Raw genomic sequence first — 24,611 nt, 5'->3', positions numbered from 1 at the left:
TGTTCTGGAAGATGTAGGGGAGGGGGAACTGATTAAAGCAGCTACCACTAAATATCTTACTGATATATTTAACTTACCCTTGATTGCTGTTGTGCAAATTAACAATCAAGTAATAAAGTCAAAACCTTCAGTCTCCAACAGCATTACCCTAAAAGATATTTGAAAAAATGGAAGAATGGGAAAACAAAGGAGATTTGCAATTTCATCATTTCTCTTCTTGGAGTTACATATATACCTTGAAATGCCATTACCTGCTATAGCTAAGCAGAAGGCAATTTGTTATACGGAACAGCTAATTTTTCATTTTGTTTCCACTGATGCAAAGTACAAAGTAGTTCAGTATCGAATTCAAATCAGGTAGGTTATCTGTTGACATCTCCCAGTATCTTTAAGGCCAGAATCTGCTTTCAGATTCATTTTTGAAGTTTTCATTCATGTTTTTCTATTTCTATGATCACTGCATCACTTAATTCTGTTCTGCTGAAGCCAGTGCAACATTACAACATATCTTTTATCCTCCAGACACAGGGATTTTAATCAAATTTGGCAATGCCAAGTTTTACAACAGGAAGGAGACAAAAAGAGGACTTTTTACTATCATACAGTAAACTGACTGACCTCTGATTATATAATTACAAGCAAGGAAGCATCTAACATAAGCAAATATTAAAGCATTCCCAGATGCAAAGCCATATACTTGCCATCAGGAACCACCGTGTATTGTACTGTCAAGTTCAAAGCATGATTATGCTGTTGCAGCCATTTTCGCTTCTCAGCTTGCCACAAATCCAGGAGGGAGGGAGGACTAGGTTCGGAATGCCAGTTCCAGGCGACAACAAGAAATCATCCCGTAGGAACCAAGGTCATCTAACCAGATGGTTGGCGAGGGCTTGGACAGGTTTCCATAACAATACCTAGACATTTAATTGGACAACATGAGCTGCACTAATGGTGGGGAGGGAAGAAACTGTTCTTTAACTGCGAAAACCGTGGGTTTTGCTTTCAATCTGTGCCAAAATGATGTATTAAATAAAGTTTTGCATATAGAGATTGAATCATCTCAACAGTGCTTCCTTGGTTGGATTCATCAGTTAGAACCCTGACATGTGCTTTGTCTTTGTGGATGGGCAAAAAAACTTGGCTGAGTAGCAAACTGAACTGATCTAACCACTAAGGATGGCCACAGACATTTCTTAATAGGAAAGCTATTAAGACAGTGCTGTACCTGAAATTGGAAGAATTCACTATAACCTCAATAGAATGAATGTATTAGGAAACACATTGCTTAGATACTTTCCTCTTATGTACCTGTCAGTGATGGCACTTCTCTTTTTATGTTTCTCTTTTTGTAGTTTAAATGAAATGATAAAGTACAAGAATTTACTTTTCTCAAACCATTGTCCAAGGGTTAGACTATAATAGCTATTTCAGATACAGTAAAGACTTCATCAGGGCTATAACACATGTAAGAGAAATGTTTAATCCTTTTCTTCCCTGCTGTGATCCTGTGAAAATCCTTTATGGATGGATGTAAAAATGATACATCCTTGAAAGTTTCAACTGGGAAATGAGCTATTCCAGTCTTTTCAAGGTCAGGATGGCTTGTTTTGAATCAGATACTTCCAAAACTCATAAAGCACCCTGTTCCATAGTTGAAAGAGCTTTTCTGGGGTCAGAACTAATTTATACACCATTATTCCTTGTATAATTGAAAAAGAATCTTCCCTTGATACTTAATTCACCCCCCATTCCTATCATTAAACTTTAAAATTTTGATATAACTCTTGATGATGCAATTAGCAATATGCATAATTTGACAGAGCAATATGTTAATTTAATTACTCTTCATATGAATTGATTTATGTTTTATGAGAAAATAATAATTATGAAAAGTTCCAATTGGACTTTTGACACTTGTTGAATTGTTTTCTCAGCTCATCCATAATAGCCATAAATATTTCAGGTGAGGCATCTTTCTGACTGTGGATAACACATTCCATGCTGGAATTTATTTTTGTTTCATCCTGTTTCTAACTTTACTGTAAGTTTTCATCTCAAAAAATAATCATGATAAATATCATTTTGGAATTTGTATTGTTGCAGGAAAGCAGGATATATTTTATAATCTGGTAATTAATTGTGGAAAAGCTGAAACTTTTCTTATTCTGTTCTTTTTAAATTTCTTCCCTCCTCAGGAGCAAAACAGCATCTTTAAAACTATTTAACGTTTAGCAACCACTATCCTATCTATGGAGGATTCTGTAGCAAGTAGTAATTAACTAGGATAACTTGGATGTGCTTTAATGCAAACTAAAGGTAGGCAAGGAAAAAAGTATAGGATTAGACATAGAAACAGCAAAATTATATGCTCTAGGAATTAATGCATGTAAAACATTTTGTAGGTAGATTTACAATATGTTCCATGACCCTAAATTCCTCATTATCATCCATTACCTGACACAACTTTATAAATAATTTTATACAATGTAAAACAAAAGATAAGGGGAAAGTACTGCACATTCCGTGTTATTTGAGAAAATTAACTAAACTACCAATCTTGATAGCTGTGAGACACAATGATAAGTCAGGCCCTGAAGATGGAAAAACCCTAGATTTCTGAGAGATATTGTGGGAAGTTTGTGAAAGGAAGAGAAATAAATATAGATGTCAACAATCAAGAGATTTGGAAAATCCTATTACAGTTTCAAGATTCTGTACTTATACAGACCGACATTTATGTACCTTATTAAAATATGTGTAGTTCTTGCTTCCATGATCTTGCCCAGCTGAATGTAGAACTTGATATCAATCTTGGTAACTGTAATAGGAATTTCCTAGCCTTATTTATAATGAATTAATTAAGATGGATTCTCTCTTGAGTGATTTGAAATGCTTCTTCCAAGATTTCTCTATACCTGAGCTAAGTTACTATTTTATCAGATAAGCACAGGGGTGGGTTCTACTTACCTTTACTACCGGTTCACAACGGGGTCGCACACGCACTCTTCTGTGCAAGCATGCGCAGAAGCGTTTTCATGACGTCAGGGTCAGTGGGCGGAGCCTCCTGCCGGTTTTACTACCGGTTCTATAGAACTGATGCGAACCAGGGGCAACCCACCACTGGATAAGCAGTCAACTGACTTGCCCACTATCTCTTGATTATTTATCTCGGTGTTCTCTTACCTTCTTCTCTCAGCCTTCCCACAATCTTTCATCACTTGCAAAACAATACTCCAAGTGACACCACAGTGTACAACTGCTTCTGAGTCTTAAATCTTATCCATGAAACCAAGATATTTAATAAGAAGTAACTTGCTGAATAAGGGCAATATAGTTCAGCATTTTGATTCTAACACAAGTGAACACCAGATCTTTCACGAGCAGATGTGTTTAGCTGAAGATGCCCCTGTGTTTGTAAAATCTATAAAGCTACAAAACTCACAAATCTTCCATGATTTGATTTGTTAGTTTAAAAATAATAATGGAGCTTGTGGCCATCACCATAATTAGGTAATTATGTATCATTGGGAAATTGCTCTCAAGTCTCTCCTGGAATCTACTACTAATTAATTACATTCAGTGACTTTTCAGTCCACTGTAATATTATATGATGGAGGAAAATGCAGCCTTCTAATATCTGACATGTCCCCTTCAGTTATCCTTTCTCACTACAGTATAATGTTTTAGTTTGTTCTCACAGTGAAGCAATACTATTCTAATCAGTATATTTTGGTGATATAGAATGTCCAAAAATGAATGCAGTGATAGAATTGGAAATTTATATGGGCATATTCCAATAGTTTATAGTTTCCTTTAGTTTATACTTTCCTTTTAATTTCTTTCCTTTTAATTCTTTGTGATAGAAACTAAAAGTTAAGTTAAGAATTATGTACTCTAAAGGACAGGTAGAAAACAGTACAGAAATTTTGTGGAAGTTATTACCAAATAACTGGAGCCCAGAAGGGGGTGGAACAGGAATAGGCCATTGGGGTGCATGGTGTTAGGAAATAAAGTACTCAGATGATTGAGGAAAATGGAAGGTAGGCCTAAGGCTGTTGGTGATAATGCTGTGGTTATTGTAATGCAATGCTTTCTTGTTGATTCTTTGCTTTGCGCTGGTTTCTGTTCTACTATTTTAATGGTTATTGAAAATTGTCCAGATTCTAGAATAGGGCAGTAGATGTCTATTTGTATGAATAAATAAATCTGGTCTTCCATGTAGCATTTTTTGAAGTCTCTATATAGATAATACCCAAAGTACTGAAAATAAAAAAAGAAAAGAAGTTATCCAAATTCCTATTCCACTTGGACACTTGTTTTCAAGAGCTACTGCTTAAATTTCTGATCTTAAATCAAATAATATATAAGTTGTAGTTTGCTGCATAGTAGATTGCACTAAAAATATTTAAAATCTAAACATTAATTTGCATTGCATCCTGCCAATTTAGATATGTCTTAGTTTGGTTTCTTGGTTCTTTAAGTGTCTTTCTTATATACTACCATAATCTGCATGGATTCCTGGCAGATTATGGTAGTATATCCTTACAATAATAAGACAGTAAAACTATATGTATGTTGTGTCAGCTGCAGTTTCCAAATGTTCTTCTTCTACATGCCATATAAATTGCAATAATTCAATTATGTGATGTGATTCACCTACTCATAATTGTTAGAAACTTAATCTCCAAGTAGGTCTACAACTAGTACTCAGATAAAACTGGACAAATGGTCTCCTATCCAGGGAAAGATTCTTTCTACCCAGAGCAAGAATACTTACAAATAAACAGTAACATGGTCTTACTAGGGTTCAACATCTGCCTACTGTTTCCAGTAGCCTTCAAATATCAGATCAGAATTTCTACAGCATGTCTAGCTCAGCCTATATCATCAGCAACAAACTATGAGATGAACTCTCCCAGTGGTTTCATGCAAATATTAAAAATTGGGGGAGAGAACTGAAACCTGGAATAGCATAAAGACTGATCTGTCCCCGTCCACACACAAACACAAACACAGCCAGCCGAGGGTTAAGAAAGTAATTGGCACGCACACAGGTCGTTATCTCAAACTTGGCAGCAATATAATCACCGTCTGCCAAGAGCTTTTACTGCAACAGATAACATAAATTACATACGCATTGCAAATAGTCCAGCAAAAACAATATCCCTTTCGGCAGCTTCAGACGTTGTTCAAGTGACTAGCCAAAGTTCATTTTTGTTCGTCACGGGGTTTTACCAGCCACCACCCTCTCTTATATAGTCTCTGGGGTGTGGTCCAGTGACTCAGTTCTAATGCCTAGCACGCCTCCTTAACTGCTGCAACCGTTTATCACGCCTTCGTTGGCGTGCGTCCAGGAATGACTGCTCTCCTTCGCTCTCATCCGAGACACCTGGCTCCTGGCTAATCTCTCCCTCGGCCGGCACCTGAGACAGTGCCAGAGGGGAGGGGCCTGGAGAGGGAGGCCTGGCTGACTCCTCTTCCTCATGTTCGGAGCTTTCTTCCTCCGATGAGATAGGCTCAGAGGGCGGGGCCACAACAAAGACCTGCTTCTGTTCCCCACTGCCATGGACTTGATCTAGGAGGAGCAGAAATGCAGAAAAACACAGTGATTAGTGGTACTGAATGCCCTTAAAAGCTCTAAGAAGACCAGAAAGACCAATAAATGGACACAGCACAAATCTTTGAAAGGCAGGCAGATTTCTAACTTTTTAAAATTACTTTATGTTATGCCATAGCAATGGATTGCTTTCCATAAAAATAGCCACATATTAAACCAGAAGTTAGTTTCTCCATCCATATTCATAAATGGAATGGTCTCACAAACAGAACATAATCGTCTCTAAATGTTTTTGGGATGGTGAGTAATGGAGTAAAATAAGATAAGGGGATTTTGGGAGTGGTGTTTATAGGAGAGCAATGTGAAAGTGAATAATAAAAGAAGAATCTTTAAGCCATCTTTAAGTCAATGCATTTTTTAGAAATTCTGCAAATTTCTTTATTGCTGAAATTCTTCCAGTTTCACATGAAAGAAAAGATCCCCCTGGGGAGGTACATTTCACACAACTGAGATTTGTGTTCAGGCTATCTTTCAATTAAACGCATTGCATGGAAAGCATGGTTTTTCTACTTCCATTTCCCCATGCCAATTGTTAGACACATTATTTCTATAAAGTGTTAATAAGACAGGGAAAAAAATAGCTGAGCAATCTTGTTTTATTCCTGAGATAGGTAGATACAAATCTTTATTTACCATAAGAAAGGCGATTTGCTATTTTATGCTATTTGATGGATGTCATGCATATAAATCAAATATAAATAAAAAAAGAAAACCCTGAAATTGATTAAGAAGATACAGAATTCCATACAGATTCTTTTGTGACTGAAATAGTTGGTGTCTTGGTGATCAATTTGCTATTGAAGAAAGGGTACTTTAGTTTTCATGTGTTTTGCTTTTCTGCCTCCTAATACAGACTTAGTATAAAGGAGGTAAAATTGTTTTCTCAGTATAAATGTGTTTTTTCTTCTTTCATTTATCTGCTTAGTCAGATAACTGTTGGGCTAATTGATAATTCAGCTTTAATGAATCCTCTAGTTGTAATGCAAAATCGAAGTGGGAATCTTCGGAGTATGTTGAATTCTCAAGTAAAGTGAAATTGGTTTTGAAAGAATGGTTGTTTATACAGTGATCTATGCAGATGGAAGGTTTAAGAAAATCACTCTTCCTTCCTGAAGAACCACTTGATAAATCAAGGCTTTCTTTTATACATATTACTCTCTCCATGACTAGGTAAGGAGGTAGTTATGCAAATAGGTGGCACTCCAATCACGGCTGAACACCTGGTGGAACATAATCAGTACTCATAACCAATTACCTTAATATCCCTTTTGTTATAAGATTGATAAAAATGTTTGGAATAGAAAAAAAATTCTACAATATATATTTATTGTCTAAACAAAAGAAACCGGATTCAATTCTAATAGGTTAAGAAGATGACTGTGTAAGAAGTAAATAAATTGCCAGCATTGTGACAGCCATTCTTATTTCCAAAGACCTGTCTTTTCAAACCAGAATGCATATTTCAGAGTTATTGGCACTTAAGTATGAAGTAGAAGTCCATTTAATTGTTCTGACAGGTTTTTTTTAAATCACAATGGAGTATAAGTTCATGTATGCTTGAAATATGAAACACCAATGGTATTCGATGTCAGCATTCCAGAAAACCCCCCAACTCCAAGAAAAGACTCTGAAGTAAGCATTTTTCAAAGTTCTATTTACTAGAATAGGTAAACTGGCACATCTGGGAAAACCCGAATCTGAGAGGTCCAGGTTTTCCCTCAGTAAATCAAAACCCCCCAAACCATCCCCTCACTCCTCAGTCGATTACATGCTCCAATCAACCACTGTCCCACCTCGAGACATCACTCTGACCACTCCTTCTCCAGATGCAGGATTGCCCTGACCTTGACGGACAGGAAGAATGCTATTATGTCTACAGACCCTCTACTAAATCCCCCCTCCTACTTTCCCACACATGAGAAGGTGGCAGCACGGAAGCTTCCAGCCTAATATGGCTTCCAAAGCTGACATTAGATCTAAAATGAAACAAGTAGAACTCCATTTGGATAACAAGTCTTTCTTTCCAGTTCAGTTTCCTGTGCCTCCTCAATTCAAAAGATCTCTTAAGATCTGGCACAAGTAGTTGTAGAACAAAAAGGAACTGAAAAAAGTAGCCTCCCTGCTTATACAGAATATATGTATGTTTGAAGTATATGTGGAACGAATGCTAGGCCATCTCATACCTTGCTTGTTTTCGGATCAGCAGTGAGGGTGAATGCAGCTGTTCCGGTTTAATATGTGTATTCAAGCTTAATCAAACATGGTTTAAAATCTATAATTGTAAATTTCTTTTTCTTTTTTTTAAAAATAATTTGATTTTAAGTGGATCAAAGTGAGATTGTGACTCTATTATTTGAATGAAGAAGAATTTTATGTTTACAAATGCTGTTATTTACGCCTTGGGAAGGTAAAATTCTTCAGCCTTATTCCTGCCAACTGTTATATTGTCACACAGACACAGACACAAACTAATACCAGTATAAAAACCATGGAAGTTTGTCAATAGTTTGGTGTGACTCCTTACTCAGTATTGCAAGCTAGTGAACCAGAATGATATTCAGATTTTGAACAGGTGACTCAAAAGATTAGTCAGTATGGCACTGGAAATGAGTATGTTTTCTCCAGAGGTATATCACCAGCAATCCATTGTACTCAAAAAGGAAGCCTAGAACATGAGCAGGAAAAGATATGCAGGTTTTATACACAATAGAAAGTTAAGCAGTGTTTAGTGGGGTCCTCAAAAGAAAGAGGCAATTAGACTTACCTGTTTTAGTGTATACAATAAGGGTTGAGGGGAGAGGTGTCATACTTAAGTTGGCAAACCTTTTTCCAAACTCAGATCTGATTTTTTTTTTTTTGAATAGATGCTGTCCCTGATTATTTCACTGATTTTTGGGTTGATATAAGAGATCACTCACTCTGATTCTAGGTCTTGGATTTGTCTGCATGGAACTATGGAATCTAAAGTATGTTTGTTTTGTAAGCTTGTGCATTCCTGCCTTAAGGTGAGATTTTTAACTGCCTTATAGAACCTTATAGTTTGACCCAGGGGTGAAATGTAAAATTTGTTACTACCGGTTCTGTGGGCGTGGCTTGGTGGTGGTGGGGGTAGTGCGACTACGTGGGTGTGGCCAACTTTTTTTTTTTTAAACTTTTCAAAGCATTTTTTCTAATGCTTTGAAAAGCCTCTACCAATCAGGAAACTCAGCTGAGATCGTCAGAGAGGCATTTTAAAAAACATCTCTCTGCTGATCAGGAAACTCAGCTGGGATCATCAGAGACTTTTCAAAGCATTTTTTTTACCACCTCTTCGGCCAAGAGGTTGCAGAAAAATTCCAGGAACCAAGAGATGGATAGTACAGGATTGAGATCTTTTTACCTCGTCAACCACCTCCAGCAGTGGGAAAGTTTTAATATCCTTCTGGAAAACCATAAAGGGCGGGTGCAGTTCTCACCTCCAGTGGTAGAGTTATTATTAGAATTAATCTTATTATTATCTCATTCATATCTGTCCTCTTCAAACCCCATTTTATCCACATGCCAATTCTGTAAAGTAGATTCTAATAAGTACACAATACCTCGTGCTCAATTATATATGCATTTTTCAAAAGGTTTTTGTTTGGAAATACAAAAAATAGCAGTAGAAAGACTATATATAATAGAATTTTATACCGAGCTGAATTTTCTTCCTGATCATTGCCTTCAAGGTTCCTGATGTTGAATGCAACAGTTAAAATTAATAATGAGTATGCATGATTTTGCTGAACTTTATTTGTATTATACTATATCTTGTAAAACAGTTTGAAATTCTGTTTTGCATTTATTGCTCTTCTGGGAAATAGATGTCAAATTCAGGGAAAAGGAAAATGTAATTTTTAAGTGTGCGGCTACATAATTGGTAATTTACATGCTCCTAAAGAAAGAGAGTATATGTCTTTTCTGTACACATACGTGCTTTTTAAAGAGAGCAATCACTGTTTTTCTGGTCATTATAATTCACGCTGCGTCTGCCACTACTGGAAAACTAATGAAAATGCTGGGAGAACAAGGCTTTATTTTACTATTGAGAATTCTCAGTGGTTACAATATGATAGTGTGCCTAATTCTCATAGTTTTGCATTTTTTTTAAACAATGAATTTTATTTTCAGCCCAGTCATCCATTTCATTAATTAACCCTCTAACCACCAAGTACATTTTTAAAATACTGTAAGGGAGCTTTCAAAGGAATTGGCATTTGCTGAATTAAATATACATGGAAAAAACCTGTCCTGACAGTCAAAACGTGGAGTCATATAAGCATTGTTAGCATTGAAATAAAACTATTTAAAACTAGTGTTCTTGAAGGGAAGCTCCAATAAAATGAAAGTGCTGGGGTGGGAAATGAGGATGGGGTTGTGTGTACCATAAAGAGTGTGATCTAATGCAGTGCAACTGTTGCCATAGTAAAATATTGTGTTGAATAAAACGTAAGCTGTACCACCGAGACAAATTAAACAGGTAATAAACGGTTAATACAATTTCTGTCACTTCTGCTTTCTCTGTTTGAAGCATTCACCTTATATACTGAATGCTCAAAGTAAATAATTATTTTCAAATATACAAAAGATATGTCTTTAAGGGTATCAGTTTATGAACAATGTTATTATGTCCATAGAGGAAAATAATTTTTGACAGTTCCCCTAATTGTCTAAGGGCAATGATTTCTACATTGGCATATACAGCTAATCCTTGCTTAATGACTGGTTGCTTACCAATCATTTGAAGTTACAATGGATCCCCCAAAAGTACTGTGAATCAGTTCCTGAATTCTGATGGCGGCATCCTCCCCACCTTGGTCACATAATTGCATTTGGGGCACTTGGAAATCAGCTCATATTTATGGCAGTGGTGAAATCCAATTTTTTTTTACTACTGGTTCTGTGGGCATGGCTTGGTGGGTGTGGCAAGGGAAGGATAGTGCAAAATCTCCATTCCCACCCCACTCCAGGGGAAGGATACTGCAAAAATCTCCAGTCCCTCCCCACTCCTGGGGGAAGGATATTGCAAAATCTCCATTCCCACCCAACTCTGGGGCCAGCCAGAGGTGGTATTTGCCAGTTCTCTGAACTTCTCAAAATTTCCACTACTGGTTATCTGAACTGCTCAAAATTTCTGCTACCGGTTCTCCAGAACCTGTCAGAACCTGCTGGATTTCACCCCTGATTTATGGCTATTTGCTTTTTGCCGGTTTCCAGCTCTGACTTCCAGTTTCCAGGAAAAAACACCCTTCCAATAAAATGGATTAATTTAACAATCATGACATTCATTTAACAACTGCCACAAAAAAAGTTCTCAAATTGGGTGCAATCCATTTAACAGGTGCCATAACTTACAACCCTAGTTCTGGGTTCAATTATGGTTGTAAATTGAAGACTATCAGTAGTGCAAACACATAGCATTATTCTTATGTTGGCTTTACTAAAAATGAGCCCATTCATGATAATACAAAGAGCCATAGTTTATTTACCGTATTTTCCGGCGTATGAGACAACTTTTTAACACATGAAAATCTTCTCAAAAGTCGGGGGTCGTCTTATACGCAGGGTGTCGTTCTCCTGTAACCAGGCAGACCAGCCCGAAAGGCTCTGACGAGCCTTAAATGGCTCTGACGATCCAAGCCCTGACGATCTGCTAATCAGGCAACTCAGCTGAGATCGCCAGAGCCATGGGGAAGGGAAAAAGTTTTCCCCCTCCAGCTTGCTTACCTTAGCTGCTTGCCTTGCCTTGCTTCGCTTGCCTGAATCCATTCCATCAGCAAGCAACTCCCTGCCTGCAATCAAGTAGGCAGGGAGTTGTGGACTTCAACTCCCAGAATTCCTCAGCCAGCAAAACAGAGCTGGCTGAGGAATTCTGGGAGTTGAAGTCTTAAAGTTGCCAAGGTTGGAGACCCCTGTTCTATTGGGTAAGTTTTTTCCACCTTTGGGATCTTTAAAAAAAAATAGTTAATTGGGGTTTTTTTTAGTTGTTCTTTTTTAGACCTAGCCATTTAACGTTTAGGAAGTTTTAAATTTAGCTTTCATATAAAAATAAAAATAAAATAAAATAAAATAATATTTGTGCAGCTTTCTGAGATTTAGTATGTTTTTGTAGTGTTTCACTCTAACTACACAAACACACAAAATCTCACAAAACTGTATGTGGAATTTTGTGTGTGTAAAGTGTGAAAGTTGTTTTTTTTGGGCTTTTTGTGGCTGTGTGAGGTTCCTGCTTGTTGCAGGGGCCATTTTGGGTCTAGCACAGCTGCTTTTACATTGTGGGTGAGCCAGTTGTGTTGTGTTGTGTTGTGTGTGTGTAAAGTGTGAAAGTTGGGTTTTGGGGCTTTTTGTGGCTGTGTGAGGTTCCTGCTTGTTGCAGGGGCCATTTTGGGTCTAGCACAGCTGCTTTTACATTGTGGGTGAGCCAGTTGATGTTTTTTAATTTTTATTTGGTGTGCGTTGGAAGAGGGGTAGTCTTATACGGCGAGTATAGCCCAAACCCTATATTTTAACAGGAAAATTTGGGGGTCGTCTTATACGCCCAGTCGTCTTATACGCCGGAAAATACAGTATGCTAAGTCCGGGAACAAGAAAAAAAAAGGAAAAGGAAAAAATAATAACAAAATCATCTCATTATATGAATTTGGAACTCAGCCTTATACAACCTAGTATTCAATCTAGTATCCTCCAAATTATCTATAGACCTCAGCCTGCATGCCCAATGTCAAGGAGATTTATTTCTTTACTTATTTCTTTGTTTATTTTGTTTTTACTCTACTCTACTCTACTCTACTCTACTCTACTCTACTCTACTCTACTCTACTCTACTCTACTCTACTCATCTCATTCAATTTCTATAACTGCCCAACTCAACCAAGTGACTCTGAATGGCTTACAATTTTAAAATTCTAAAACAATTAAAACAATTTAAAAGACATGAATTTTTTCCTCCCACAAAATAAGTATAAATTTGATGATTAATCTACTAATAGTAAAGCCAGGTAATAGGGTCCTGCATACATTCCAAGCCCCTGACGGGGTACATAGCCAAATTTTTAAAGCTTTGTGGAAAGTCAACAGGATTGGGGCCATTGTCATCTCTGAGGGGAAGAAGATTCCATAAGGCAGGGGCTACAACAGAAAAAGTCCATCTTCTAATTCATGCCAGTTGATACTCTTTGGCTGACGGGATCTGCAACATACCTAATTGGTTGGATCTGATCGGATGAGTAGAAACTATTGGAAAAAGACTTAATAGAACTGAAATATTCTGGAGTTTCAATATGTTCAGCAGCTTGGAACTGATTTTCACAACAAGCACATATGGAAGCCAAACTGAGATTATTGAAGTTTAGGAAGTGGATATCTACATAACAAAATAACATTTCAAGAGAAATCTACATTGCAGCTGTAGTTCCTAACTTCAAGATATTTTTATGGCAGCCCACAAAGCATACCTACAGTATATTCTGAGACTGTCCAGTCTCAGAACAACTGGATAAGGCATTTCATGAATATTAATTCAGTGCAACATATGTAATGCAGTCTAACCTGCAAATCTATGATAAATTGCAAAATGGCTTTAGATTAATAAATGCAAAAATATTCTGTCCTTAGGTTTACAAAATGTGTGTTTGTCTCTACTGTAGAGACACTCAAGAGAATACATTAACAGATTAATAACACTGAAACATTAACAGCTCGGAAGTCCACAGAAGTTTGAACAAAGTGGGGGGGGGTTGTTCCATTTTGCAAACACCTATAGTAGTTTCCACATCAGTGTCTTATGCTCCTTTCAATTATTGAGATATCCCAAAGATTCTAGGAAGGAATATTGTATTTATCCAAAACAAAAATAACTCAAATCCTAAAGAAGACAGAAAAAAAAACCACAGTAAAATTCTGAACAATGACATATTTCCCATGTTATAAAATTCTGATTGGCAGCTCCAGCTAAAAGTAATACTGCAAGTTCTTCCTCTTCCCTCAATAAATAAACATAAGATATACTTGAATATGTATATACATATGTCTATCTGCCTGCCAGATGCTCATTCCCAAAATCAGACCAGCACCAGGATAAAGTTATAATAATTTAATGATTAATGACTGATTTGTAAATTTGAGTACTACCTGTACATATCAACTGACACATAGGTGCAAACACAAATTTCTCCTTCCAGCAGGCTAAGCGAAATAAAAGGATTAAGAGGATGGTATAGCTATATTGGGAAAAGGAAGAATGAAACTAGAAGGAATTCAAACAAAGAGTAATTGTGTAGAAAGAAAAAAGAGCCTAATATATTATATGTTTAAGTATTACAGAAAGGATAGGGATGTGGTGGCTTAGTGGCTAAGATACTGAGCTTGTCGATCAAAAGGTCGACAGTTCAGCGGTTCGAATCCCTAGTGCTGTGTAACTGGGTGAGCTCCCGTTACTTGTCCCAGCTTCTGCCAACCTAGCAATTTGAAAGCATGTAAAAAATGCAAGTAGAAAAATAGGGACCATCTTTGGTGGGAAGGTAATAGTTTAGTCATGCTGGCCACATGACCACGGAGACGTCTTCAGACAGCGCTGGCTCTTCGGCTTTGAAATGGAGATGAGCATCGCCCGCTAGAGTCGGGAATGACTAGCACATATGTGTGAGAGGAACCTTTACCTTTTATTACAGAAAGGAGAAAGGGTTAAATGCAACAAGCAACCAAGCCTTTCCCAAGCAACATCCCTTTAGCATCTAAGCTTTCCAATAGCAATGTCTGCAGTTGTCCCAAAGGTGCTTTTTCAAGAGGCAACTGGACTTTCAGCAGAGCTGAAGAAGCTTCTTGGATGAGAAGCGAAACATAGAGGGATAGGATTGCAGCTGAATATATAAAGTCAAACTCTTGATTGGAGGTTCCTTGTTCCAGCAGCCTAATTTAGTCACAAAGACCACTCTTCTTGATGCCAAGGAGTAACCCCAATCAATAACCATTCTAATTTTTAAGAAAGATGCCAAGACTGGCCTGGCAAAATGTCATCTAACTGGGGTTTTAGACATTATTAATAAACTTCATGCCAAGCATCTACATGTGAAATACGTAGACTGGGTGATTAAAAGAGAATTTACTTGTTATGGAATAGGCTGGAAACAGATTGACAGCATTTAGCAGAAAAATAATCTAGCTATCCTTGAGGTGTTCTTTACGTCGCACTCATCAATTTGAAGGTAGCATTTGATTTGGTTTGAAGGGAAGGGTTAGAGGCTAAGACAACATTTTCTACAGTAATTTGAAGATTATTACAATGAATTATTATGCTAAATGAAGGTCAGGCATGCTTCTCCAAATTGCCTGCCTAACCCAAAGCTCTCCAAAAATGAGGCAAGCAAATATCTACAGTACTTAGCACAAATATTTAATTTCTCTATTACTTTTATTGCATATATTTTAACAAAAATGAGTTTCATCCTCTGATATTGGCAAACATGCTTATGTATACCTCTTCTGTTCTATTTTTTATTTGCAAGTATTAGCAACAGACTGTAGCAATGAAAGTTAGACATCAATTACTTCAAAATGAAAATTGTGGTCTTCACCAAGAGATGCAGCAATTTCATGTATAATTGGAAGATAAATAAGATAAATTATCACTGAGCAAGTGAAGGATTTTTAATGCATACAAATTATCCTCTTTAACATAGAACCAAATTTTAAAAAAATGTGTATGAAAAGTGCAATAACTCAATTTGCCAGCTGCAGAGGCAATAGTTTTGTTCCAGCAACAATAAAACTCTTTAAAATAAAAGTATTAATATTTTATGATGTCCAATATCTTATAAATCCTGTATAAGAACTTGAAAGCATTAGAAGTAGTTCACACCTAACTTATAAGATTGATATTTTGCATGCCTATTTTACAAATATGTTTTTGAATCTGGAAATTATTCTCTCTTGTTACTCCTTTCTGAAACTAAATGGTATGAAAGTCCCTTCTTACCCCTCATTCTTATGGATATATTCTTTTTTTCTTGGAAGTAAAGCATAGATACAAATCACTGTGTCTTTTTAGCTCAATTTTATTTCAATCAGGTTATGAAAAAGCTTCACTGGAGATAAAATAGTGTGCTTGGCTCAAATTTATGACCAGTTGTAGCCTCCCCTAGTCACATGATTGTGATATTTATGTATTGATTTATTTGCTGTTTTCCAGCAAAAAATGCCCATTGAATATGCTGGATTTGCTTAACAACCACATATTTCACTTAATGATTAAGGTGACTTGCCTATACCACTGTAAAAATGGTTATAAAATCAAGCCTGGTCATGTGGTGCCTTGACTTACAACCTCAATGACTTACAACCAAAATTCTAGACCCCACTGTGCTCACAAGTAAAGGACTATATGTAGCCAACTAAATTGGCTAATTTGATATATAAATACACTTTTCAGGAAGATTTTAAATGGCAATTTTAAATTCAGCTGTTTCCCCAAGCAGTTATAAAAAGGTATGTTGCTATGACTAACTTCTATTTCAGTCTTGAGAAGAGGCTCATAAGTACGTTTCTTTTACTGCTTTCAGTTCTTTGTAATAATTACTCGAAATATTTAATTCCCCTTAGACTGATTTGAAGTTTAATAAGTTCCTGTGAAGTTCCTGTAAAGAATTTATTTAATTGCAATTGAGTTATAGCCTTCTTTTTAAGAACAATGAGCCAATCATCTGTATACTGATTAATGTAGATTAGTTTCTACATTAAGCATCTAGATATTCTGGTTCTTAACGTTCTGTGCTTATATTTTGATAACCGTATTGAACAAATTCTGAGAAAGCTGCCATTTTTCTTCAAGAGAAGAAAAGCTCCCAAAAGATTTCTGTCTATGGCAGAAGTAGGCAACCCTCACCTCACTGGCTGTATGAAACTTCTCTTCTTTGCTACCCACAATACCCCCCCAAATCATGATGTTTGGCAGCACAAAGTCAAATTCAATGACTTAGTTCTTTGGAGATGGTGATGCTCCTTCAAGATAAGTTTAATATTCATTCCCTTAGCTGACCATACTATTTTCGATTTTTTTTTTAAAGCAACAGAAGCAGCAGCAAAAAAAAAAAAAAAAAAAAAAAGACTGAATATTTTATTTTTATTTATTTATTTATTTTTATTTGATTTGATTTTTATACCGCCCTTCTCCAGCAGGACTCAGGGCGGTGAACAGCCAAGGTAAAACATAGCATACAAAATTTAAAACAATTTAAAAAATATTAAATAGTTTCGGCCCACAATTTAAAAACACCCCAATAAAATCAATTTCGAATTAAAACCGAAAGATGGGATCAAGCCAGCCCGGCTAGATGAAATAAGTGAGTTTTAAGGGCCCGACAAAAAGTCCGGAGATCCGGGATCATACGTATCTCTGGGGGTAGGACGTTCCACAGGGTGGGTGCCGCCACAGAGAAGACTCTCCCCCTGGGGGTCGCCAGCCAACATTGTCTGGCTGACGGCACCCTGAGGAGGCCCTCTCTGTGCGAGCGTACTGGCTGGTGGGTGGCTATTGGCGGCAGAAGGCCGTCTCGTAGATATTCAGGCCCTAAGCCATGGAGCGCTTTAAAGGTAATCACCAACACCTTGAAGCGCACCCGGAAGAGCACCGGAAGCCAGTGCAGCTCGCGCAGGAGGGGTGTCGCATGGGAGCGCCCCGTCGCTGCGTGGCCGCATTCTGGACCAGTTGGAGCCTCTGGGTGCACCCCAAGGGGAGCCCCATGTAGAGAGCATTGCAGTAGTCCAAGCGGGAAGTGACGAGTGCTTGAGTGACCGTGCATAAGGAGTCCCGATCCAGAAAGGGACGCAACTGGCATATCAGGCGAACCTGGTAAAAAGCCCACCTGGCCACAGCCATCCTATGCTCTTCTAAAGACAGCTGTGCATCCAGGAGGACACCCAAGTTGCGAGCCCTCTCCGTGGGGGCCAATTACTCACCCCCAATAGCCAGCGATGGCACCACCTGGCTATATCGGGACGCCGGAAGCCACTGCCACTCGGTCTTGGAAGGGTTGAGTTGGAGCCTGTTTCTCCCCACCCAGGCCCGCACGGCCTCCAGGCACCGGGACATCACTTCAAGGGCATCATTGGGGTGGCCTGGGGTGGAGATGTACAGCTGAGTGTCATCTCTTTAAGATGATCTCACCCAGCGGCTTCATATAAATGTTGAACAGGAGGGGCGAGAGGACTGATCCCTGCGGCACCCCACAAACAAGGCGCCTCGGGGTCGACTGCTGTCCCCCTGCCAACACAGATTGCGACCGGTCAGAGAGATAGGAGGAGAACACTGCAAAACGGTGCTCCCCACCCCCAACCCCTCCAACCAGCACAACATGATACCATGGTCGATGGTATCAAAAGCCGCTGAGAGATCTAACAGAACCAGGATAGAGGAGCAACCCCCTACCCCGAGGCCTCCAGAGGTCATCCACCAACACGACCAATGCCGTTTCTGTGCTGTGCCCAGGCCTGAAGCCGGACTGGAGCGGATCTAGATAGACGGCTTCATCCAGGTACTGCGGAAGCTGCCGCGCCTCCACACTCTCAACAACTTTCGCGACAAAACGAAGGTTGAAGACTGGACGAAAGTTAACCAAAACAGCCGGATCCAGAGAGGGCTTCTTGAGGAGGGGCCTCACCACCGCTTCTTTCAAGGTGGCTGGCAAGACACTCTCACTCAAAGAAGCATTAATAATCCTCTGGAGCCAGCCTTGTGTAACCTCCGGGGAAGCCAGCACCAACCAGGAGGGATACGGGTCCAATAAACATGTGGTCGCGTTCAGCTGTCCAGAATCCTGTCCACATCCTTGGGAGCCACAGGATCAAATTCCTCCCAGATAACACTCTCAAGACCTGCCTCAATCATCCCGTCTGAACTTACCCAGTCAGAGGCCAAGCCTTCCCAAATCTGAGGCGATTTTATCATGCAGATAGTGCACAAAATCCTCAGCTCGACCCTGCAAGGGATCATCCCGTGCTCCCAGATGGAGGAGGGAGCGGGTCAACCTAAACAGGGCGGCTGGGCGGTTATCTGCTGACAGGATAAGAGCAGAAAAATAGCTAGATTTTGCCGCTTTTATCGCCACTAGGTAGGTCTTAATATGAGACCTCACCAGTGTTCGGTCAGATTCGGAACGGCTGGTCCTCCAACCGCTCTCCAGGCGTCTTTTCCGGCACTTCATCTCCCTCAGCTCCTCGGAGAACCAAGGAGCTAGGTGAGTTTGGTGCCAGGTCAGAGGCCGCAAAGGCACGACGCGGTCCAAAGCCCCAGCGGCCGCACTATCCCAGGCGGCCACCAAGTCTTCAGCCGAGTCATGAGCCAGAGTCTCAGGAAATGGCCCGAGCTCCATCTGGAACCTATCAGGATCCATCAGGTGCCTGGGGCAGAACCACCTAATCGATTCCGCCTCCCTGCGGCGGGGTGTAGCGGTTAGAAAGTCAAGTCGAAGGAGCGAGTGGTCAGACCACTCGACCACTGACCAGAGACAAAAACTAAGTCCAGAGTATGAATTAACTGAGGCAGGTCCATGGCTGTCATGGAAGCCATGAACTCCCGAGCCACCTCAGACATTTCACCAATGGATGGCATCTCATCCATCCAAATTTTGCTCTCATTTTCCCGATGATATCATCAGATAGGCTTCCAGAGCTCCCAAAACTTTTTTTAAAGGCAGAGTCAGGCTACAGAAAGTTTGTTTCTTCCTTTCTTGGATGATGCTGTTTGGAATACCCCAGAGGCTGGCTTTATTTTCATTTATATCCTATCTTATTTTACACTGAATGTATCTGCAGCTGCTGGGAAAGAAGTCTTATATCAGAAGGTTTTTCCTTAAGTTACTCTATGCAGCTAGACACATCTGTAGATTTTAAACTTGAAATTCAGATGAATAGATGCACAATGTCCTTTATACTAGATTCAAATCCCAGCTCATCTGTGCAGTAATTTGAATGCCTTTGACAAATTATTGTAATTCAGCATTATGTGAGAATAAATAAAATAAACAAAGCTCTTATCTACAAAAAGAGTTAGTTGCCAAGTACTGGTCAAAAATGATGATATGTATGCCTATTTTGACATTCCAGACAAAAGTGATTTTCCATGTGTGAAGATGTTTGGTTAGGATTTGCATGTCTGTTTTGGTTTTTACATTTGATCTCATAGTACAGTTATTCATTTTCTCTGCAGTTTGCAAGCTGCACACATTTTTCCCTTCCTAATGAAAGCTGAAATCTTTCCTTAACGACAGCTTGGCCTTGGGAGAAAAGCAAAATCCAATCATGAGTATTGCAATGACATCTGGAATTTGACAGGTCTAGGAGCCATTTTTAATTTCTTCTCCTAGCAATACTTTCCTAGCATACTTTCCTATGTTTCCAAAAACAGAAAAAATGGCGCTTTTTTTGTAATGAGGAGAGTATTGTTATGCAGTTTCCTAAACTAGACAATATTTCAGGGAAAGAGATTCCTAGATAAGAGCCACTGAAGACTTGTTTATAAAATTAAAATCAATCCAGTGTGACAAATTAGGCCTAGGGAGATGCCATTCAATCATGAAGTTAACTGTATGATTTTGTATGTTTATGATCCTGACCCAATTTATAGAGTTGTTATGAAAATAAAATGGTTGTGAGCCAACGTGTATATTTTATAGCATTTCTAGAGAAAAAGTGGAATAGTCATATCATAAAATTAATTAATAGTGACGCTTATCCAGTAAGGCACTCCTGAGATTCACTTTGCATTGAGTAAATACTTAATATCTAATCTGATATTTCAGAAATATTTTTGTCTGTTTTATAGATATAGTGTTAGAAATAACAGTAATTTTTCAATGTATGTACTTTTTTTTAGGAAGTTTTGTTTTTTAAAAAAAGTTATCTCAGAAAATCTTAAATACCACGAAAGTTCTCTAGGGAGATTACAGTATCATTTAACACTAAGAACAAGGGGAAAAGAAAAATACAAAACAGTGCATATTAATAAATAGCAGAGGAAAATATATTTATATATAAAAATCTTGGTATAGTGCAGGCAGTACATTGAAACCATATTTTAAATGGCAGCTGGTTTATATTTCCTAGTTTTAAGGTTTATTAAATTTTATTGGTTTAATTCTTTTCAGTGCTCTTCATGCATACTGACTTTTAAATGTGATTTTAAATACTTTCACCAGAAACTTTTTTGATGGGAGAGAAAAATAAAGTCCATTGAATAAACAATTGAATAACTGTAAGTTTGCCAAAGATCCATGAAAAATTATCTGCAGCTATATAATTTTTCATATTTAAGAGTGAGACATCACATTCATAGAGGAGCTTTTCATTTATCTCTTCCAGCAACAGCTTCTTCTCTTCCTAGATAAATTACTGAAGGTTGAGAAGCTTTGAATATAGAGAGGCAGGAGGCTACTAAAAAGAGGAATCCCTCAGCCCTCTCCCTAAATCTTCCTAAATCTAAAGTTGAATAGTTGGTGCATTTGCTTTGAAACATAAGATGATCACCAGGGATGATTATACCTTAAACAAAAGTCTGTGGTTTGTCTATTCTTATGTTAAAATATCAGCTATAGCAGTACTTAATATTATTATTACATACCAGTTTTACATGGTAAAAATCCTCCTATCTTTAAAAGAGAAACAGATAAAACCCTATTCCAAATAGAATAATTTTCCTTCTTCAAAGGGTAAATGCTTTACCATGGTAGTAAATTTTTTTAAATTTTAAATACATTTGTGCAAATATTTTGAAGATTTTATTTATTCAGGCATTATACAAATTTGTATTGCCAACCATCTTAATCAAATTAGGAAGTTAACAAGCATAAAAATAGAAACATAAATATAAAAATATAGAAAAAAGGAATAAAAGGTACCGATTAAAAAATAAATAACAATTAGCACAGGGCAAAAATATAAATTGGGCTCCACTAACAACATGGCCCTAAAAGCTGGGGGGAAACAACCAGAATTTTAAGGTCTTCCAAAAGGCCAACAGATCTATCCAAACCTCAGACAGAGGCTGTTCTATAAGGCAGGTGCTTTGACAGAAAAGGAATACCTCTTGGATCGTCTGAAGGGATACAGCAGGGACGAGAAATATATCCATCCCACCTGATTTGATAGGATGGCTGAAATCACTGGAGAAATGTGATTTCCTCAAGTATTTGGCTCCATGCCATGTAGGACTTTATAGGTGATAAGTAATATCTTGAATTGCACCTGGAGCGAAGCAGCTCATGTACTAGTGGTGTTCTTTAGGCATATTGTGTTGCCACTGCAGTCTGACATGAATGACCATGAATCAGAGGATCCTGATTGAGGAATGGGTGCAACTGGCATACAAGATGCATTTGTGCAAAGGCCCCCTTGACCACAGCTGCCATCTGCTCCTCAATTATGTGCTTAGAGTTGTTAAGACTGACACTCCTATGCTGGAGGCACAATTGAATAGATCCTTTATTTTTTTTATGGAATCCCTTTATTTTTCTTGTATTCTTTCTATTATTTTTTTTTCTATTTCCTTTGATATAACAAGCTGGGATAACAAGAGGAATAAATCTGAATTTGTTACTTGTGAAAAACTTTTAAAACTGAGCTGGTGACTACAGGTGACCTTATGCTCCAGGTTACCCAATCTTGAAATACTGAATTTTTAAATATTGGCAAATTAAACAGAAATTCTAGCTATATAAAAATGCTAAATAAATGTAACTTTGTAGTTAATGTGACATGACCACTAGAAAATGAGACCTCAGTTTATCAGTTATCTCAAGAACGGAAAATGTACTACTCTCTTATCTCTCCCTGCTAAATATATTCATTAACTTGATTGTCTCAATATCAGTACTGTCAATATCAGAATTAATGCAACATTTCCTATAGAGGCATATGGTGTTAATTAGCTGACTGAATGGTATTTTTAAAATAAATTAAAATATTTGGATCATATTGCAAAAATAAATTAAACTAACACTTGGATCATATTGCCGCAAGAGAGATTGTTAATAATAATTAAATGTTTAAAATAGTTCAATATATCTATTAATATTTTTCCTTTTGTATAATTCAGACTGGAAGCATTCATAATGAATCCTGCTTTTTTCCCCTTCTTTTTTTCCTTCTTATTTTTAGTTTGCATATCTTGATGCCAACTTTTCACCCTTAAAATTTGTATTCACTCAGTCTCCATACTAAGAATATCAGGAAGAAATACAAAAGATATAACAATCAGATTTGCCATAAGATACTATAGTAAAATCTTAAAATGTAAGATTTAAGGGCAAACTAAATAACACAATTTTATATATTAAGATGCTTGAAGAAATTAATTTATTGTTGTTGTTAGTCGCGACGACGTGTCCGACCCATCGCGACACTATGGATAATGTTCCTCCAGGCCTTCCTGTCCTCTATCATCCTCTGGAGTCCATTTAAACTCATGCCCACTGCTTCAGTGACTCCATCCAGCCACCTCATTCTCTGTCATCCCCTTCTTCTTTTGCCCTCAATCTTTCCCAGCATTAGAATCTTCTCCAGTGAGTCCTTCCTTCTCATTAGGTAGCCAAAGTATTTGAGTTTCATCTTCAGGATCTGGCCTTCTAAAGAGCAGTCAGGGTTGATCTCCTCTAGGACTGATTGCCTTGCAGTCCAAGAGACTCGCAGGATTCTTCTCCAGCACCATAGTTCAAAGGCCTCAATTCTTTGGTGCTTAGCCTTTCTTATGGTCCAACTTTCACAGCCATACATTGCAACTGGGAAAACCATAGCCTTGACTATACATACTTTTATTGGCAGGGTGATGTCTCTCCTTTTTAGTGTGCTGTCTAGATTTGCCATAGCTTTCCTCCCTAGGAGCAAGTGTCTTTTAATTTCTTGGCTGTAGTCCCTATCTGCGGTTATCTTGGAGCCTAGGAAAATAAAATCTGTCACTACCTCCATTTCTTCCCCATCTATTTGCCAGAAATTGAGAGGACCGGATGCCATGATCTTAGTTTTCTTAATGTTGAGTTCAAACCAACTTTTGCACTCTCCTCCTTCACCCTCATCAAGAGGTTCTTTAGTTCCTCTTCACTTTCTGCCATTAAGAATGGTATCATCTGCATATCTGAGGTTGTTGATCTTTCTCCTGGCAATCTTAATTCCAACTTGTGATTCATCTAGGCCCATCTTTCTCATGATGTGCTCTGCATATAAATTAAATAGGCAGGGCGACAGTATACAGCTTTGCCAAACTCCTTTCTTAATTTTGAACCAATCAGTGGTTCTATGTCCAGTTTTCACTGTTGCTTCTTGACCTGCATATAGGTTTCTCAAGAGACAAAGAAGATGGTCTGGTACTCCCATCTCTTTAAGAACTTGCCATAATTTGTTATGATCCACACTACCAAAGGCTTTAGCATAGTCAATGAAGCAGAAGTAGATGTTTTTAGGGAACTCCCTAGCTTTCTTCATGATCCAGCGTATGTTGGCAATTTGATCTCTAGTTCCTGTGCCTCTTTGAAATCCTGCCTATACTTCTGGTAGTTCTCAATCCACATACTGCTGGAGCCTAGCTTGTAGGATTTTGAACATAACTTTACTAGCATATGATATGAGTGCAATGGTGTGATAGTTTGAACATTCTTTGGCATTCCCTTTCTTTGGAATTGGAATGTAAACTGACCTTTTTCAGTCCTGTGGCCACTGTTGAGTTTTCTAAATTTGCTGGCAAATTGAGTGTAGCACTTTTACAGCATTGCCTTTTAAGATTTTGAATAGCTCAGCTGGAATACTGTCACCTCCACTAGCTTTGTTGTTGCTCAGATTTCCTAAGGCCCATTTGACTTCACATGCTAGGATGTCTGGCTCGAGGTCAGTGACCACCCCATGTTGGTTATCAGGGATGTTAAGTTCATTCTTGTATAGTTCTTCTGTGTAATTTTGCCACCTCTTCTTAATCTCTTCTGCCTCTGTTAGGCCCCTG

The 24,611-nt window shown here is 38.1% G+C and overlaps 1 protein-coding gene across 3 annotated transcripts in view; it reads left to right on the top strand.

Moving 5' to 3' along the window:
- SMYD3 (SET and MYND domain containing 3) overlaps positions 1 to 24,611 on the top strand; it is a 294,583-nt gene that overhangs the window by 71,229 nt on the left and 198,743 nt on the right. The window lies entirely within an intron of this gene.

The sequence above is a fragment of the Pantherophis guttatus genome, chromosome 1, assembly GCF_059756535.1.
Source record: "Pantherophis guttatus breed Tessera chromosome 1, ASM5975653v1, whole genome shotgun sequence".
In the NCBI taxonomy this organism is placed as follows: domain Eukaryota; kingdom Metazoa; phylum Chordata; class Lepidosauria; order Squamata; family Colubridae; genus Pantherophis; species Pantherophis guttatus.
This window is presented reverse-complemented; position numbering and strand designations above follow the sequence as displayed.